The following is a 13,916-nucleotide window of genomic DNA, read 5'->3' on the forward strand; positions in this document are numbered from 1 at the left end:
CTTAACTCTTCCTCCCCTGCTACGAAGTATGTTTGCCTGCAGTTAAAAATGTTTAGCAAATTCAATTACTTTTCTGTAATTCACACGCCAACCCATGAACCATCTGATGATGACTCAGTTTACTGGAAGGCCACATTTCAAGGGTCCCTACCAGGAACTGCTTGTTCATTCTGGCGTGAAGCGTCTGCTATCTTTACGACTCCTCCTCCCTAATCTTTCCTGTAAAAAAAATTTCAAAGTGTACAGTGAAACAAGTTCTCGGATGAAACATGTGTAAGGCAATGTTTCCTTAACCATTACATAAAGATAAAACATTCGACTTGAACGACATTTCTAACATTACAGTAACCCTCCTTTTACTCGTCACCCACAGAAACTATATTTAACAATTATTTTACTTTGGTAACTGTGGTTACATTTTCTTTTCCACATCTATTTTTATTTGTTGAGCGCCTACACGCATGCATTGCTGATCGCAAAGCTACGAGAGTGGCGAGTTTGGGATCCTGCTGTGTAAGGAAAGAAACGAAAACCCTCTACAGGAGGAATCAAGAACCAGGGGACACATATTTAACGCCATTGGCAAAATAACTAATGATAGCATAAGAAAACGATTTTGCTTTATGCAGTGAGTAGTCAAAATCCGGATTACACTGCCTGACAGGGTTTACAGATTCAATTGTAATTTTCAATACGAACTTGGTTAAGTGCCTGAACGTTAAAAACAATGACCAGGGTTATCGGCAAGACGTGCAACTGGGACGCATTGGATTTCTTGCAGCAAGCCAGCAGGGTTTTAATAGGCCAAGTGGCTTCCTTTAGTGTTGTATATATTGTATGGTTCTATTAATCTATGATTAGAAATTTTAAAATGTTAAAAGTATTTAAAGTAATAAGTTAATTATTATTATTGCTGTGTTACCAAAGGGAGTGCAGGAGCAGAGGAACCTGGGTGTGTGAGCACAGATCATTTGAGGTGGCAAGAAACAAGGAGAAAACGGTTAATAAATCATACTGCTGTGGTTCTGTTCGCCGAGCTGGAAGTTTTTGTTGCAAACGTTTCGTCCCCTGTCTAGGTGACATCCTCAGTGCTTGGGAGCCTCATGTGAAGCGCTTCTGTGGTGTTTCCTCCGGCATTTATAGTGGCCTGTCCCTGCCGCTTCCGGTTGTCAGTTTGTGGCCGGTATATTGGGTCTAGGTCGATGTGTTTGTTGATGGAGTTTGTGGATGAGCGCCATGCTTCTAGGAATTCCCTGGCTGTTCTTTATTTGGCTTGCCCTATAATGGTAGTGTTGTCCCAGTCGAATTCATGTTGCTTGTCGTCTGCGTGTGTGGCTACTAGGGATAGCTGGTCATGTCGTTTCATGGCTAGTTGGTGTTCATGGATGCGGATCGTTAGCTGTCTTCCTGTTTGTCCTATATAGTGTTTTGTGCAGTCCTTGCATGGGATTTTGTACACTACATTAGTTTTGCTCATGCTGGGTATCGGGTCCTTCGTTCTGGTGAGTTGTTGTCTGAGTGTGGCTGTTGGTTTGTGTGCTGTTATAAATCGCAGTAGTCTAGACAACGGAACGAGGACATGCCGCAACCCAAAGGACTAGCCCACACTACCATACATCAAGAACATTTCTGAACTGACAGCCAGACTACTGCGACAGACCACTATAAATGCCGGAGGTAACACCACAGAAGCGCTTCACAGGAGGCTCCCAAGCACTGAGGATGTCACCTAGACAGGGGACGAAACGTTTGCAACAAAAACTTCCAGCTCGGCGAACAGAACCACAGCAACGAGCACCCGAGCTACAAATCTTCTCACAAACTTTGAATACATCATACTGTTTTATGAATAGTGGTGTAATAAATCATACAGTTTTATGAATAGTACAAGAACAAGATGATCCTGAACTTGAACAGGATACTCAGCTAAGTGTATTTTGCACTGTTGTGAGTGCCGCACCATAAGAATGACTGAAGAGAATGCAGAAGCACTTGGCAAGAATGAGAAATTTCAGTTATGAGAATAGATTGAAGAAGCTGGGACTGTTCTCCTTCGAAAGTAGGCCGAGAGGAAATTAGCTGGAGGTTTTCAAAGCATCTGTGGCCTGGTTATGGAGAAGCTGTTCCCACGCTTAAAATAAAAAGCAAGGATGAGAGGCCAGAGATTCAAAGTGATGTGCAAAAGATTTATATGAGAAAGAAATATTTTCATACAGTGAGTAGTTGGGATATGGAATGCACTGCCTGAAAATGGGTTGAAGGCAGGTTCAATGAAGGCATTCAAGAGGGCATTGGATGATTATTTGTATAGAAATAGTTTTCAATGGTATGGGAGAAAGAAAGGAGAGTGTAATGAAGATTGTTTGAAGAGGTAGTGGAATAATGAGCCAAATGGCCTCTAACTTGTGACAATTTTAGGAAAGGGTAACCCTAATCTTACAACAGTGTTCCCTAGTTCTGAACTCACCCAGAAGAGAAAATACCCACGTCCACCTTGTCAAGACCATTCAGCATCTTAGAAACTTCAAGCAAATCACCTCTCACTCTTCTGAAATTATTCTGAAAACAAACCATTTTCTAACCTTTCCTCATAAAACAACCCACCTATTCCAGGTGTCAATCAAGTAAACTTCCTTTGAACCACCTCCAACACACATTTAAAGAAATTAGCATATCAATATTATTTGTTTGCTGTGAATAATTCATTCATCAATGACTGAATGGTCGTAGATGATTGTTCATAACTGAATGGAGCACATGTAGCTATATTGTGTGAGCAAACACAGGTTTTCTACTTTAATGGTCACATATGACTATATGATTAAAACAATATCATCCCTTTGACTTTTAATGGTATTGCAGTCTTGACATCACTTTTGCTTCATTGTAAGTGAATCAAAATCCTGGAACCTACCTCCTTAACAACACTGTAGGTGTTAAATCACATGCACTATAGGCCATGAACTGCCATCTTCTGAAGGGCAATTAATGATCAGGAGCAAATGCTGGCTTTATCAGCAACATTCACATCTTAGGAATAAGAAACAAAAATGAAATAATCAAATCCCTCATTACCATTGACAAGAGGCCTAATTGGTTCAGTAATATAGATGCTGTGGCTATAAGAGCAGATCTTCTGAATTCTCAAAGACTCCATTATCTACAGGTATAAGTCAGGAGAATGATGGAATATTTCTCATTTACCTAGATGAGTGCAGCTCCAATAAAACCAAAGAAGTTTATCATCATCAACATGCTCCATATCTGTTGTATCATTAAAAGTGGAATCAAGTAAGGATTATCTCTACAAGCTGACAAAAGAAAAAAAATGACAAAGTGGATGGCTTAGTCAACTGCAAAAATTGGTAGATGGATAATGTGGCATGTTATTACTTAGTGTCTATTTCATTTCGTCAATCTTTAATTCAGTCTTTGTCAATTAATAGTACCTTCAGTATAAAATAGAACAAAATCCTTATTATGTGGAAAAAGGCCATTCAGCCCAACAACTCTGCACTGACCCTCCAAAGAGCATTCCATCCAAACCCATCCCCTATAAGCCTGCATTTATCATGGCTAATCCACCTTGCTGCACATCCTTAGACACCACAAACAATTTAGCACGGCGATTCCACCTAACCTGCACATCTTTGGAAACCAGAGCACTAGGCAGAAACTCAAACAGACATAGGGACAACGTGTAAACTCCACACAGTCACTCAAGGCTTAAATCAAACCCAGGTCCCACAGTGTTAACCACTAAGCCACCAAGCCACCTGTATTCCCTTAGAAGACCAGCATTTGTTGCTCATTCCTAATTGCTCTCAAGAAGGTATTGGTGAACCATTGCAGCCATTATATGAGTTTTACTGCGCTTTATGGTTTTATTAATGCAGGCTTTTTTGGCTGGGCCAGTATTATTGCACAGCCTTTGTTACCCTTGAGAAGTAGGTGGTGAACTGCCTTCTTGAATTATGGAAGTCCATTTGGTGTAGGTAGACCAGCAATGCTGTAGGCATTCCAGGACTTTGACTCAGTGACACTGAAGAGACAGCAATATACTTTGATATATTGGTGAGTGGCTTAGAGAGAAACTTGCAGGTGGTGGTGTTCCCATGTATCTGTTGCCCTTGTCCTTCTCTATGGTAATGGTTGGGAGTTTGTGACTTTCTACAGTGCATCTTCTAGTGGATACACACTGCTGCCACTGTACATCGTGGTTGGATGAAATGTTTATGCATGTAATGACAGTTAAGCGGGCTGTTTTGTCCTCAACCCTGTCATGTTTCTTGATTGTTACTGAAGCACTCATTTGGACAATGGGAGTATTCCAGCACACTCCTAATTTGTGTCTTCTTGATGGTCGATGGGCTTTGGGAGTCAGGAGGTAAATTACTTGCAGAATTCCTGGCCTGTGGCCTGATCTTGAAACCATTATATTTATATAGAAACTTATAATTTAGAGCAGGAATAGGCCATTTGACTCTTTGAGCCTGCTCAGCCATTCAATACAGTATGATTATTGACAATAGGGCAACATGTGGCTTAGTGGTTAACACTGCTGCCTCATAGCAGCAGGGACTTGGGTTTGATTCCAGCATTGGGTGACTGTCTATGTGGAGTTTATATGTTCTCCCCATGTCAGCGTGGGTTTCTGTCGAGTGCTGCAGTTTCCTCTAAAGCTCGTGAGATGTGCAGGTTAGATGAATTGGCCATGCTAAATTGTCCATGGTGTCCAGGGATGTGCAGACCATGTGCACTAACCATTATAAAAGTAGGTTTTCGGTGATAGGGTAAGAGATTGGGTTTGGATGTGATGCTCTTTGGAGAGTCAGTGTAGACTCGAGTTGAATGGCCACTTACCCACTGCAGAGATTCCATAATTAAGGCTGATTACAATTAACTCAGTACTCTGTGTCTGATTTCTCCCCATAAGCCTTTGCCCACTTAACTTGTCAGAATCACACTGAAGCTTCTCTGCATCCTCCTCTCAGTGTCTCCTCTCATCCAGCTTTGTGTCATCTGCAAACTTAAAGATACAAGCAGACAAGGGTGGGGGTGGCGCAGTGGTACTTTGGTGCACCAACTTGTACACCACTAAAACCAGGCGCCAACTCACAGACACCTCCTCCTACTGCCTCCTCAACCATGACCTCATCTCCCATCACGAAACTATTATCTCCCAGACCACGCACAACCTCATCACCTCAGGGGATCTCCTATCCACAGTATCCAACCTCATAGTCACGGAACCTTGCACCGCCTGGTTCTACCCCTTAGTCAAAATTCACAAACCTGACTGCCCCAGTCGACCCAACGTCTCTGCCTGCTCCTGCCCCACTGAACTTCTCTCCGCATACCTTGACACCATCCTGTCCCCCTTGGTCCAGGAACTCCCCAAATACATTCCGAACACCGTGCATGCCCTCCACCTCCTCCACAACTTTCGGTTCCCCGGCCTCCAATGCCCCATCTTCACCATGGACATCCAATCCCCTGTACATGTCCACCTGCCATGACGAAGGCATCCAAGCTGTCCATTTCTACTTTTCCCACCAATCCAACCAGTACCCCTCCACTGATACACTTATTCAATTGGCTGAACTGGTCCTCACCCTCAATAACTTCTCCTTCGAATCCTCCCACTCACTTCAGACCAAAAGGGGTATCCATGGACACCCCCATGGGCCCCCGCTATGCCTGCCACTTCATTGGGTATGTGGAACAGTTCATCTTCCGTAGTTACACTGTCATCATTCCCCACCTTTTCCATCGCTACATTGATGGCTCTGCTGTTTTCCAATTGTCTTTTGATAACATCCCCATTTTGTATTCTGATACTTATCTCCTGACCCCACGTGTTCTAACCAACAGTGTCATGTCCTTTTGAAGATCTAAACATATTCCACCTACTACAGAGGAACTTTGATTATCCAAAGGACACGAGTGGGGAGTATTTTGTTCAAATAATAGAATGCTAGGTAATCGAATTCCAGATAACATAGGTTACCTGAGCATTGTGACCTTGCGATCTTGCCAGATAATCCGATGTTCGGATGATCAAATGCCATATAATTGCAGTTTTTCTGTATATTACTCTTGTCTGCCCTTTCTATTATTCTTCAAAAATTTCAGTAGGATTGGTCAAGTATGATATCTCCTTTTGGAGTTTATGCTGACTTCTCTTTCTGACATTTGTAGGTCCTGATTCCATTCTCTTTCCTACAGTAAAGGTTAAATGAATTGGTCTTTAATTTAATTAACTTCTTCTATCTCCCTTTTCACCTGTAGAAATAACATTACCTGATTGTTATGATTCTCCCTTTCTGTTGTAAGCGTGTATACCAGCCTCTACTACCTCTTCCATAACTTTGTTTAATATGGTGAACCTTCACAGGTCGATAAGAGGTTACATCTCAGGGGTTCTCATGGTGCAGTTCTTGGTCGTCTGTAAGTTAACTCTTTCAGACCAGGGCTCATGCTGATGTATCTGCTGTGCTTCCCCATCCAAGACTTGTATCTCCCTCCCCAGGCATGGAGCTCAGAACTGAACCCAGTTCCTACCTCTATTGTAAAGATCCTTCCTCTAATGTAAGGACCCTACCTTTAATGTAGAGACCCTACCTCTAATGTAGGGACCCTAACTCTAATGTAGAGACCCTACCTCCAATGTCAAGTATCTAATGGATAAGAAATGTCATTCTCAATTGAAACGATTGCAGGGCATTGGTTAGGCCACTTTTGGAATATTGCATGCAATTCTGGTCTCCTTCCTATCGAAAAGATGTTGTGAAACTTGAAAGGATTCAGAAAATTGATTTACAAGGATGTTGCCAGGGTTGGAGGATTTGAGCTATAGGGAGAGGTTGAATAGGCTGCGGCTGTTTTCCGTGGAGCATCGGAGGCTGAGGGGTGACCTTATAGAGGTTTATAAAATCATAGGGGACATGGATAAGGTAAATAAACAAAGTCTTTTCTCTGGGGTGGGGAGTTCAGAACTAGAGGGCATAGGTTTAGGGTGAGAGGGAAAAGATATAAAAGGGACTTGAGGGGCTACGTTTTCACACAGAGAGTGGTACGTGTATGGAATGAGCTGCCGGAGGAAGTGGTGGAGGCTAGTACAACTGCAACATTTAAAAGGCATCTGGATTGGTATATGAATAGGAAGGGTTTAGAAGGTGGGACAGGATTGGGTTGGGATATCTGGTCAGCATGGACGAGTTGGACCAAAGGGTCTAATACCATGCTGTACATCTCTATGTCTCTATGACTGTATCAGTGCCACCTCGTGCTCCCACGAGGAGGTTGAACAGTTCATCAACTTCACGAACACCTTCCACCCTGATCTCAAGTTCACCTGCACCATCTCAGACACTTCCCTCCCCTTCTTGGAACCTCTCCATCTCCATTTCCGGCGATCGACTCACCACAGACATCTACTCCAAACCCACCGACTCTCACAGCTACCTGAACTACACCTCATCCCAACCCCCCATCTTGTGAAAATGCTATCCCTCACTCCCAATTCCTCTGCCTCCGCCGGAACTGCTCCCAGGAGGACCAATTCCACTCCAGAACATCCCAGATGGCCTCCAAGGACCACAATTTACCCTCCCACATAGCCTACAATGCCCTCCAATGCTTCTCCTCCACTTCTTGCACCTCCACCCTTGAACCCCACCCCTCCAACCGCAACAAGGATAGAACCCAAATTCCATCCCACCAATCTCCAGATATAACGCATCATTCTCCATCATTTCCGCCACCTACAGTCAGACCCCACCACCAGAGATATGTTTCCCTTGCCACCCCATCAGCATTCCACAGAGACCACTCCCTCCATGACTCATTGTTAGATCCACACTGCCCCCACCAACCCCCCCTCCACTCCTGACACCTTCCCTTGCCATTGCAAGAGGTGTAGAATCTGCGCCCACACCTCCCCCCTCACCTCCATCCAAGGCCCCAAAGGATCCTTTCACATCCAGCAGAGATTTTCCTGCATATCCAAGGATCTCGTCTACTGTGTCTGTTGCTCTCGATGTGGTCTCCTCTACATTGGGGAGACAGGATGCCAACTCGCATAATGTTTCTGACAACATCTCTGGGACACATGCACCAAACAAACCCACCGACCTGTGGCCAACCACTTCAACACCCCTGCCACTCCACTAAGGACATGCATGTCATGTGCCTCCTCTGCCGCCAATCCAAGCCACCCGGTGCCAAGAGAAAGAATGCCTCATCTTCAGCCTTGGGACCCACCAACCACACCGGATCAATGTTGATTTCATCAGTTTCCTCATCTCTCTTCCTCCCACCTTATTCCAGATCCAATCCGCCAATTTGACACCGCCCCCTTGAACTGTCCCACCTGTCCATCATCCTTCCCACGTATCCACTACATCCACCTTTCTGACCTACACCACCAACCCCCACCTTCATCTACCTATTACCTTTCAAGCTACCATTCCCCCAGCTCCACAGCCCCCTTGGGCACAATTACCACCCACTCCCCCAACGCCCCCATCCCCAAATTCCTGATGAAGGGCTTATGGCCGACACGTCAGGATGCTGCCTGACCTGCTGCAGAGGAGGCACATGACATGCATGTCCTTAGTGGAGTGGCAGGGGTGTTGAAGTGGTTGGCCACAGGTCGGTGGGTTTGTTTGGTGCATGTGTCCCAGAGATGTTGTCAGAAACATTATGCGAGAAACATTATGCGAGTTGGCATCCTGTCTCCCCGTTTTGACTCAGATCTCCAGCATCTGCAGTCCTCACTTTCTCCTAACTGGGTCAGTGTCATGTATTACTCACGTATATATAAATAAAGGGTGACTTTGTGAGTGGAGAAATTCCACACCTTTGTGGAATTATTTCAAAAGGGACTAACGTTGCATCTTGGAAAATCCACCAAAGGCGCGATGGCGCTACAAGATCTGATTATTTCCCCACTCTTCAAACTTTTTTTTAATTGCCGGAATGCGTGGTTTGCATCTTTTCCATCTCCTCGTCAGACATCACGGAGGTGGTAATTTTAAAAAAAACGAGAACCAATTGGCCTTACTGGTAACACGCCCGAACGATATAAACGTGACTGAAGAGTACCTGGAGTGGGCGGGGCATTGGGGGCCCGTCGGCGGAGATGGGTGGGCGGGGCGATGAGGGCCGTCAGCGGAGATGGGTGGGCGGGGCGATGGGTGGGCGGGGCGATGGGGGCCCGTCCGCGGAGATGGGTGGGCGGGGCGATGGGGGCCCGTCCGCGGAGATGGGTGGGCGGGGCGATGGGGGCCCGTCCGCGGAGATGGGTGGGCGGGGCGATAGGGGCCCGTCGGCGGAGATCGGTGGGCGGGGCGATGGGGGCCCGTCGGCGGAGATGGGAGGGCGGGGCGATGGGGGCCCGTCGGCGGAGATGGATGGGTGGGCGGGTTATGCTCTCGATGTTCAGGGCAGCGGTGGGAGATACTGACAGCTGGGGCCTAAAGCGCGGCCTGCGGCTTTAGTGACTCAGTAATCGGCGGCACTATCAATCAGGTAGGTAAAAACACTGACTGCAGATGCTGGAAACCAGATTCTGGATTAGTGGTGCTGGAAGAGAACAGCAGTTCAGGCAGCATCCGAGGAGCAGCGAAATCGAGGTTTCGGGCAAAAGTTCTTAATCAGGAATAAAGGCAGAGAGCCTGGAGCGTGGAGAGATAAGCTAGAGGAGGGTGGGGGTGGGGAGAAAGTAGCATAGAGTACAATAGGTCAGTGGGGGAGGGGATGAAGGTGATAGGTCAGGGAGGAGAGGGTGGAGTGGATAGGTGGAAAAGGAGATAGGCAGGTCGGACAAATCCGGACAAGTCATGGGGACAGTGCTGAGCTGGAAGTTTGAAACTAGGGTGAGGTGGGGGAAGGGGAAATGAGGAAACTGTCGAATTCCACATTGATGCCCTGGGGTTGAAGTGTTCCGAGGCAGAAGATGAGGTGTTTTTTTTAGATTAGATTACTTACAGTGTGGAAACAGGCCCTTCGGCCCAACAAGTCCACACCGACCCGCCGAAGCGTAACCCACCCATACCCCTACATTTACCCCTTTACCTAACACTATGGGCAATTTAGCATGGCCAATTCACCTGACTTGCACATCTTTGGACTGTGGGAGGAAACCGGAGCCCCCGGAGGAAACCCACGCAGACACGGGGAGAACGTGCAAACTCCACACAGTCAGTCGCCTGAGTCGGGAATTGAACCCGGGTCTCTGTGCTAACCACTGTGCCACCGTGCCGCCCACCGAGGCGTTCTTCCTCCAGGCGTCTGGTGGTGAGGAAGCGGCGATGAAGGAGCCCCAGGACCTCCATGTCCTTGGCAGAATGGGAGGGGGAGTTGAAAGTTGGGCCACAGGGCCGTGTGGTTGATTGGTGCGGGTGTCCCAGAAATGTTCCCTAAAGCGCTCTGCTAGGAGGCGCCCAGTCTTCCCAATGTAGTGGGAGCAACGGATACAATAAATGATATTAGTGGAAGAGTTACTAACTCCAACTCCATGGCATAGGAAAGGTCTTGACTATCAAACGACGAAATAATACGGTAAACACAGAGTCTATCACCCAACTCAGTGATAGATATAGACAGTACACACGTAAAGAGTAATTGGGTTTTACATACGGTGTCCGCCTCTGGGCGTTGCTCTGGTTGGAGTTGCCGTGGTGACGCAGGCAGGCCCGGGCATTGCGTCTGCGCGGGCACGATGTCGATGTCAGTAAGTGGGCTCGGACCGTTGTGGAGGTTATTTCTTTTTGTTTAAAACGGCGGAGATCCCGGTAGCGGCCTGGTATTTGTTGGAGCGAACCGGGTACCTGGGGTATGTCTGATTCCGCTGTAAAATTGCGTCTCTCGGCAGTTCGATATTTTTATGCAGTTCCGTTGTCTTTTGTAACTTTGCTGAGGCGGGCACAGGTTTGTGGGGGGACTTGGCGACGGCTACTTTGCCTCTCGTACAACTTAGTTCTGTGTCAACCTTGTCCGATTTCACAATCAGCAGTTTCTGCGTTTTAATCAGCATCAACTCCAACTTTCAAAAGGCTTTTTTGATTCGATGGGACGTAAATTTTCATAGACAACACGATTATTGTGGCTATATTTTCTCGAGGCCATTATGAGTCAATCAGCTGTAATGTGCTCCTCAGGCTCGTAAGCCAACAGGAAGGAAACTGAAGGAACTTAAACGTTACATATTGACATAGTCTTTCAGGATTCAGGACTCTTGATGGTTTTTATAGCCAATAATGTACTTTCTGGAAGTGCAGTCATGGCAAAACGATAGTAAAAAGGCGTGTTGATTCCTAGACAGGCCTGTACGGTTCTGACTTTTTTTTAAACCGGGTTCTTACATAACCCCTCTTAAGAGTAGTTGTGTTCGTTCTGCCCTGTTTGTGACTTGTACAAGGACGACATTATATAAATTAAGATCCATACTTCTCTCGTTTTAGTTTGCCATCGTTAACTGTTGTTGCCGATGGTTTCGCAGTTCAGACCCCCGTTACTGCTTAAAATTAATGTTTAGTGTACGTTTAACGCATCTCTTATCATCCCCCTCGTGCTCTACACTGCGTCTCCGTTTGCCCTCGTCTGAGTAGGTGTCTCCTGACGGTTTAGTTGTTAAGATTTGGAATACTAATTTGTTTCTTGGTTAGTATATGTAGAATAAATACTGACATCAAGCTCTATAAAAGGAATTTAGATTTGTTTTTAACTTTTTTAAAGATTCAAATTTTAATTACGATCCTGAATATAGAATATGCCATTTGAGATGTTCCATAAATTTGCTGATCTCTTAAGTAACAAAATATTTGAGTCCAGTATATCCAGGCTGGAAATGGGAGGAGAAAAATCAGCTAGCTGACTCAGTCTTTGCCTTTGCATATACTTCTGTATAGGTATCATTTAAAGGAAATACTAGACTCTGTCAGTTAGCAGATAAGTACCCTATAGTTGCTATGTCTTGGGTCACAGATAAGAAATGAGTGCTTGATGAAGAATGCTAAAGGTAGCTGACCCCAGTTAGCAGTTTCCTGTTAATTCAGTACCATAAGGATGGGAGCAAGAACAAAGGGAATTTTTAAAAGGTTTTCTCAATTGCAGCTCACTGTCTTCACCAGTCTTCGGAGATGAAGAATTTGTCTTTTGAAGTAAGAATGAGCACTTTAAGCTTAGACTCTCCAGAACTATGAGCAGGTCTAACTGTATGTAAAATGCTAATGACCACATAGGCAGAATTAGGATATTTGGTCCATTAAGTCTGCTCCACCATTTGATCATTGACCTGTTTCTCAACCTCATTCTCCTGCCTTTACCCTATAACTCTTGATCTCCTAACTAGTCAAGAATCTATCCTGTCTTAAGTACACTCAATGACTTTGCCTCCACAGCCCTCTGCAGCAATGAGTACCATAGATTCACCACAATCTGGCTGAAGAAATTTCTTCTTATTTCAGTTCTGAAAAGTTGTCCTTTCACTCTGAGGCTGTGCCTTTGGGTCTTAGTCTGCCCTAATAATGGAAAGCACAGTGGCTCAGTGGTTAGCACTGCAGTCTCACAGCAGCAGGGACCAGGGTTCGATTCCAGCCTCGGGCAACTGTCTGTATGGAGTTTGCACATTCTCCCCGTGCCTGCATGGGTTTCCTCCGGGTGCTCCAGTTTCCTCCCACAGTCCAAAGATGTGCAGGTTAGGTGAATTGACCAAGTTAAATTGTCCATAGTGTTAGATGCATTAGTCAGAGGGAAATGGGTCTGGGTGGGTTACTCTTCGAAGGGTCAGTGAGTACTTGTTGGGCTGAAGGGCCTGTTTCCACACTGTAGGGAATCTTAAAAAAAAATCTCCAGGTGTCTGAATATTCAATCTGTTTCAATCAGATTTCCCCCCCTCATCCTTCTAACTTGAGTACAGACCTGAATCCTCAATTACTCATATGACATGCTTTCATCTCTGGGATCTTTCTTGTAACTTTCCTTTGGACCCCCTCCAATGGCAACACATTCTTGTTTAGACATAGGGGGAAACACTATTCACAGCATTCCAAATGCAGTCTGACCAGAACATTTTACAGCCTCAGCAGTACGCCCTACAGTTGTGTTCTAGCCCTCTTGAAATGAATGCTAATATTGCATTTGCATTCCTAATTGCCAACTGAACCTACAACTTAACCTAAAGAAAATCCTGAACTAGAATTCTAGAACCCCTTTGTGCTTCAGATTTCCTCAGCTCTTCCCCATTTGGAAAATAGTCTGCACCTCTTTTTCCTATCAAAGTGGACAATCTCTCTTTCCCATGTTTTATTCCATCTGCCATTCTTTGCCCATTGACCCAGCCTGTTTACTTTAGCCTCAACACTACCTGTCCATCCACCTATCTTGTCATTGGCAAACTTAACAGGAATGCCATTTGTTTCTTTGACTAGATTACTAATGCATTACATGAAAAGCTTAAAGGAGGTGACAAATTAGACGTGGAAATGATGTTTCCTCATGCATGGCAAACTAGAATGAGAGATCATAGTTTAAGGAAAGGGGTAACATTAAAACAGATGAGAGATTACTTCTCTCAAGATCTGCGAATCTGAGGAATTTGCTATCCTGAAGTGCGGTAGATGCTGGGACAATGAGTAAATTTAAGGAGGTACAGATTTTTGATGAATAATGGTTTGAAGGGTTTTGGAGAGTGGGCAGTAGAGTGGAGTTGCGACCAAGATAAGATTGTATCAAATAGAGCAGACTCGTGGCTGCATTGCCTACTCCTGCTCCGAGTTATATTATGTCCTTTTGTTCTTAATTCCAAAAGGAAATGTAAAATACCTTTAATCAGTTTTTAAAGTTAAAAATAACAAACCAGGTTACTGTCAAACAGGTTTATTTGGAAGCTGTTGGATTGTAACCTAGTG

General features: G+C 45.2%; 1 protein-coding gene and 1 long non-coding RNA gene across 6 annotated transcripts in view; one reads left to right on the forward strand and one right to left on the reverse strand.

Annotated features, from left to right (window-relative positions):
- Positions 1 to 10,776, reverse strand: part of LOC122549318 (uncharacterized) — an 86,089-nt gene extending 75,313 nt beyond the window's left edge. Inside the window, exons 1-4 of one of the 2 annotated variants that reach the window (XR_006311493.2) lie at positions 8,584 to 8,616; positions 7,952 to 8,053; positions 2,915 to 3,030; positions 70 to 219 (exon numbers count right to left, since the gene is read on the reverse strand). This is a non-coding gene — a long non-coding RNA (uncharacterized LOC122549318). Of the gene's footprint in view, positions 1 to 69; positions 220 to 2,914; positions 3,031 to 7,951; positions 8,054 to 8,583; positions 8,617 to 10,644 lie in introns of those variants that run through there. The other variant, XR_015757665.1, reaches the window with a different exon arrangement.
- Positions 9,461 to 13,916, forward strand: part of il6st (interleukin 6 cytokine family signal transduce) — an 81,718-nt gene continuing 77,262 nt past the window's right edge. The window contains exon 1 of one of the 4 annotated variants that reach the window (XM_087988985.1): positions 9,461 to 9,534. The gene's annotated coding sequence lies outside the window, so the exon portion shown is untranslated. Of the gene's footprint in view, positions 9,535 to 10,711; positions 10,841 to 13,916 lie in introns of those variants that run through there. The other 3 variants (XM_087988976.1, XM_043688907.2, XM_043688915.2) reach the window with 3 other exon arrangements.

This window comes from Chiloscyllium plagiosum, unplaced genomic scaffold, assembly GCF_037043375.1.
Source record: "Chiloscyllium plagiosum isolate Xiang-an unplaced genomic scaffold, Cpla_swu_hap1 HiC_scaffold_1, whole genome shotgun sequence".
In the NCBI taxonomy this organism is placed as follows: domain Eukaryota; kingdom Metazoa; phylum Chordata; class Chondrichthyes; order Orectolobiformes; family Hemiscylliidae; genus Chiloscyllium; species Chiloscyllium plagiosum.